Source organism: Haliotis rubra, unplaced genomic scaffold (assembly GCF_003918875.1).
Source record: "Haliotis rubra isolate DU_JTF1 unplaced genomic scaffold, ASM391887v1 Scf655, whole genome shotgun sequence".
Classification (NCBI taxonomy): Eukaryota; Metazoa; Mollusca; class Gastropoda; order Lepetellida; family Haliotidae; genus Haliotis; species Haliotis rubra.
In genome coordinates, this window is record NW_025767363.1 from 114,969 (window position 1) to 121,451 (window position 6,483).

Below are 6,483 nucleotides of genomic sequence, written 5' to 3' on the forward strand. Positions count from 1 at the left end.
TTTCAAATAACCATTTATGATATACCTTTAGGTCCAATGTATTTCCACCTCTTACATGATACTTATACATTATTATATTCTCAAAAATATGAAGAAAACCTTTTCGTGATAATTATAGTAGGATTTTCCAAGTGACTTTGATTTCAATTTTCAAAGGTGTCAAACCGTCATGGTCGTCAATATTGCCCGTCGTTACTGGGTAAGATAGAGACATACTACCCATGAAACTGTTTCATATGCACTGACATTTATCCAATCGAAAGTCTTCTAATTTATCTAAAGGGACATAGAAATACGTGCGGTAGATACAGAAGTCCTATTGCAACATGCACCTTAATCGTGCTGTTTTATTTATTCCAACAAATGATGTTGACAGATTGATTCAGTTGATCATATTCCTTTCTTCTTTATGTTGTGTTGTAGTTTAACGCCGACATATGCTGAAATATGGTATAGCTGCACGAAGATGAATAAACCTGCTGTAAAGCACTTCCTGGATGTGCCTTGTGAGTGGAGATGTGCCATACAGAGTTGCTTCCCTTGAAACATAACAAACAACTTTACCGACTGTGAATGTATGAACCTGTACATTAAACTGTTCCACGGCGGGATGACTTGTCGTTACACAACACCAAATGTTTTCCCATACACTTCTATAGTAACCATATATATTGCTTTCAATTATCCATTCCACTTTGTAATCTGTTTGATATTTCTTTGTCCTCTTCTCAATTTCCAGATATATGGAAATGTTCATCCATTGTTCCAATTTATAAAAAAAATAATGTTCATGCTTATACTAATGATCGACCGGTTTCACTTACTAGTTGTCTTTCAAAAGTATTTGAGAAGTGTGTTTTTAAATATGTGTTAAATGTTTTTTCTAGATAATGGAACTATCACTTCATTACAGTCAGGTTTCACGACTGGTGATTCAACATCATTCCAGCTCACTCATTTGTATGACTATATAGCTAAGGCGATCGATAGTGGCAAGGAGGTACGCGCTGTATTCTGCGATATAAGCAAAGCGTTTGACAGGGTTTGGCACAAGGGTCTTTTGCATAAGTTATGGGCTAGTGGAATACGCGGATCTCTGTTATTATGGTTTGAAAATTGTCTAAATAATAGAAATCAGTTTACAGTAATACATGGGTATAAGTCAAATGTTAAATCAATTAAAGCTGGCGTCCCTCAGGGATCAGTCCTAGGACCTTTACTCTTTTTCGTTCATATCAATTATATTGTTGAAGATATACAGAGTAATATTAAATTATTTGCCGATGATACATCCTTATGTGTGATAATTGATGACCCTATGTTATCTTCCAATATGTTAAACGATGGTTTAGAAATAATAGCTAAATGGGCCCAGACATGGAAAGTAAATTTTAATCCCAATAAAACTGAATCTATCATTTTTTCTAGAAAGAAAACAGTAACATCAATGCCAGATCTTATAATGAATGATATACCGATAAAGTCTGTTGACACTCATAAACATCTGGGGCTGACTTTACAAAGCGATGGCCACTGGAATATATACTAGGCACATAAAGAAACTGCATACGAAAATTTAAAATCTAAATTTATCAAACCTGTGTAGACACATAAGGATTTAAACTCAGATTAGTGATAATGTATCCAACATGCATGCACGTGCCACGTTCTGTGATGTCAGTGGTTTCGTCCTTGGGACGTGCAAGACGTTGTTGCACGTGCAGTCCGGGAAAGAGAAACAGAGAAAATGAATGCCACACAATACTGTCTCTTTGGAAAGCTCAACCCCTGTCCTTGCGATCGTTCAAACAATTAAACGGCTATTGAAACGCATAGCATGCCAAGTCTTACGTCTGCACAACGTCGTGAGGCCATTGGGATGGTCCGTGGGGGGAATATCTCAGTGACAAGTGGCGGCACATTTCCACTGCCACCGGAACACCATTTCTGCACTGGTAAGACGCTACCAGAACACAAATGACGTCATCGATTGGCCACAGGACAGATGGATAAGGGTGACCCATCCTCGTCACAGGTTTCAGACTGCAGTGATGACTCCCCGGACCATCCCAGGACTTCGCCGTATCCACCCCAACACAGTTCGACAACGTTTACGTCATCACGGGATCAGACCACGACGTCCCGCCATACGGCCAATCCTGACACAACGTCATCGACAAGCACGCCGAATGGGTGCCGAAATCATGTCCGCAGACCCTCGTTTTGGTGGAGAAATGTTGTTTTTTACAGATGAGTCCAGGTTTAGCATTTCCCATAGTGATGGACGTCAACGTGCCTATAGACGCGTGGGAGAACGTTATGCACAGGCCTGTGTCTTGGAGAGGATCGTTTTGGTGGTGGTTCCGTGATGATTTGGGGTGGAATAACAACACGCCAAAGAACTCTTTTGGTGATTGTTCAGGGCAACTTAACTGGTGTGGGCTGCAGGGATCAGATTCTTCTACTTGTGGCGATTCCTTTTCTGCAACGTCATGGCCCTGGTTTAACATTCCAACAGGACAATGCCGGCCCTCATACGGCAAGGGTAGCTATGGATTTCTTGCAACACCACAACGTTGACTTACTGCCTTGGCCTGCAAATTCACCGGATCTCTCCCCGATAGAACATGTTTGGGACGAGATGGATCGACGTCTACGCCGTCTTCCTTCTGCCAAATAACGCCCCTGACCTTGCAACAGAACTTGAGAGAATCTGGCGTGACATCCCACAAGCCCTCCTTGCACGTTTGATAGGCTCTATGCGTCGTCGATACACTGCTGTTGTAAATGCCTATGGTGGACATACCCGTTATTGAGCTTGTGACATGGTCGTTTGACCCCTGTCCCGCTTGTGGGCTCGTGACGTCATTGTGATTGACTTTTCAGTTGAAATTCTCCCGACTTGTTATGGTCTCATGATCCCTCCATTACAGTTTATATGTACCTTTGACATTGTTATCGTACTTATCAACTGGGATAATATTTTGACAATGAACAGTTTCTTTATAATATACATATAGATGATATTATTTCTAAAGTTAGTCCTATGATCAATGGTTTAAGAAGTGTGAAATACCGCCTTCAGAGGAAAACCCTCCAAACCCAGTATAGTTCATTTGTTTTACCACTTTTTGACTATTGTGATTATATTTGGAACAACTGTACACAAACTCAAGAGTTATTGTTAGAAAAACTTCACTTAGATGCTTTAAGAACCATATGTGGATCCGTTAGAGGAGTTTGTCATTCTATCATGAAAATGGTTTTTCATCATTAAGGGAACGTCGCAAAAATCACCAAATGTATGATTTCATAAAATGTTCCATAATAAAACTACAAAGTATTTATCAGATCTAATTCCAATAAACATATCCTCTGTATCCACATATGGATCTAGATCTAGCAATATACTCCATTATGTATTACGGAAACATATAAAAAATCTTTTTTTTACCATCCTCTATGACGGAGTGGAACAAGTTAGATAATGATATGAGAAACATAGATTCCGTTGCCATGTTCAAGAAACACTTTGATCGAACTGTCTCATCCAACATATATCATGTCTTCAGAAACACTGGTAATAGATTTAACCAAATAATTCATTGTAAGTTAAGACTTGGCTGTAGTGACTTAAATGCACATAATTTTGACCGTTTTCTTCAAAATACATCTACTTGCACTTGTGGCCATCATTATGAAGATGCCATTCATTTTCTGTTTATCTGTCCAAATATGAATACAATTCGATCAAAGTGTTTCTATTACAAAAATGGTTTTAATATTTAATCTGTACTATGTGGAAGTTACTCATATTCTGACGAAATCAATGAAAATATTGTAAAATCTGTACATGACTGTTTTACCTTAACAAAACGATTTTTGACCTAGTTGATTAATTATACTACTGTCTTTTTCATTAAGTCTTTTACTCTTCAAATGGTGTGTTCTCTTGTCTGTAATGATTAATGTATGTAAAATGTCTCCCATCGAATTGTATTCGGATAGGTATTTATATAGACTTATAGACTGTTTAATAATAAATAAATATTGTTTAAATGTCAGTAGCGAGTATATTAATTATTGTACATCAGATATGTAACTGTAACTGAAAGTTGTATTGCACATTTTGCAGTTTTTAAAGTCAAGTCAAGTAAAGGTCATTGCCCATTTTATGTTATCATATTGCTGTGAATTGTTTCCTTAGAGGTTTGATAAAACTAAGAAATACCTACTGGCGATATTTTCATTCAAGGGAAATGTAAGATTTTGCATGCTTTTCTCAGTTGAGCTGGTCATTTCAAGTGAAATGAATAACATCACTGATATAATCAGGTGTTACATTCAGTGTTTAAACATGATTCCTATTTAGGTTAAAATATGTACCGTTGTACCTATATATACTTAGATTTCAATTGGCGATTTGGTAGTAGATGATACCTTGAATATTTGTACACTGTGCTGGCTACTATTTTGTGGCATCTTTTATCAATCAAATAGGTCACACTGTCCAATGGATGAAACAATATACATGTATGCTACAGATCTTTCCTTTGTGATTGTGAAAACAATATTTTGGTTACATCTATAAATTATTCGGTCTAATTATATAATTTCATTGTGATCAGATGTACCACCTTGCATGCATTTGAATATGTATACATGTCTTACTTTGGCTGTTTTTGTAGTTTTACTAAGCATTGTATGTATTGTATTTGTAGGATGATGCACAGTCTGTGTGGGGCGATGAGGATGGCAACGGTATTGTGCCAGGCATCAACCAGGACTCTTCACATTCACCAACAGACATCCTAGGTAGAGCATACACCATCTGTTTGCGATTGTGGACTGATTCAAGCCTTGTTGTCATCAACTTGGTTATATTTCTTCTTTCTCTGTGTTGCAAAACAAATGTCTCAACTCAGGCTCTGCTTCATATGTACCAGAGGATTGTTGCCTGCTCAGTATGAATGCAACAGAAGCTTCATGGTTGTCAGCGAGTTGCCAAGTCTTTAGTATGTGAGATTGCTAGTGTGTATATGTGATACATTAAGGCATCTTCAAATGCACACTTCAAGTATATGGGCCTATGGCCTTTCATACAATAAGCATGAATTTGAATTTGAAATCTGTTTAATAAATACCATGTTATGGATGCCCAAGCTGACCTAATTTCATCACATGCATAAAACTTTGAAAGGTTTTGACATATTGATTGTTTGCATATTCATACAGAAGTTGTGTTCTCAAATGCTGAAGATTCCCTCTTGATGTTGCTTCTCAAACGCACACGCTTTGATTATTTTCCTGAGTTCTATTGAAATGTGAGCTATTCAAAATAATGAAACAGCTGAATCATAACAGTGACTGTGTTATTGTGTTTGTTGTTTTTTCATGTAAAATGTAATAAATGGCACATTCACAATTGTAAGTTTCTGTATGTAGAATGGTGAGTGAGTGAGTTACAAAGTCACATCGGCAGCCATGTAGTGACTTTGAAAGTCGTAAATTTGTAAATGTGTACATGAAATAATAACAAACTTAGATACTTACCTGTCTGCGAATGACAGTAAAATATCTAGCCTATCATAAATGTACACTAAAACTAGCATAAAACCATAAAATACTTTAACGGTACAATATAAGAATGGACTGTAGATTGCCAACATCTGAAGGTTGATCAGCATACTAGGGACTACGGGAACTTACAGTACTTTTGCTTCCTGCATGGGCCCTAGCTGGATTCTGTACATAGAAACTATCTTGCAAATGTAACAGTAAGTAAATATAGTCCCCCAATGGATCAGCACAAGGCTAGTTATAAGGTTGTCATTACATCTAAGCTAAACCCAAGCGACTTGTCAGTTTCTGGGTACAGAAAGCTAGCGGAAACCTACATTACACAGCATCCAATAGGTTTCCGCAAGAACGGAAACTTAGTTATATTTGCTGTGAAGGTTATTGAGGAACTCCTAACCAGTATCATATTAATTCATATATTAGGCTCTTCACCTGGTGATTTTGGCACAGTGACAATAAAACTTTATTGTGAACTTCTTTGTTGTCAAATATCCAGTACTGTATATTCAAGTAGTGGCTACCTTCAGTATACAACGTCATCCAGTCAATGACAGGTGAAGAGACTGACTGTCAAAATAGACGGGCACCTAGTCAGTCACGTCCCCGAGAACAGCTGCCACAGAACTTGCAATAAACTGGTTGACATTGTTCTATACACATAAAACACCTAGCACATAGCTGTCAAATAGCTGTAGTAAATGACATAACACAGTTATGATTGAAACGATACTCTTCTATTTTTCACAGAACTGTTGGGAAACCTTCTGGTTTAATCGTTCTCCCGTCACGCCGGAGGACCATGTTTGTTTTCCCATATGGGTACAATGTGTAGAGCCCATTTTGTGGTGTTTCCCGCCGTGATGTTGCTGGAATATTACTAAAAGCGGCGCAAAACAAAACCCA

General features: G+C 37.7%; 1 long non-coding RNA gene across 1 annotated transcript; it reads left to right on the plus strand.

Annotated features, from left to right (window-relative positions):
* The first annotated feature begins 476 nt into the window (after positions 1-476).
* Positions 477-5,128, plus strand: LOC124257284. The gene is made up of 2 exons (XR_006893229.1): positions 477-506; positions 4,722-5,128. It is a non-coding gene; the product is annotated as an uncharacterized LOC124257284 (long non-coding RNA).
* Positions 5,129-6,483: the final 1,355 nt, after the last annotated feature.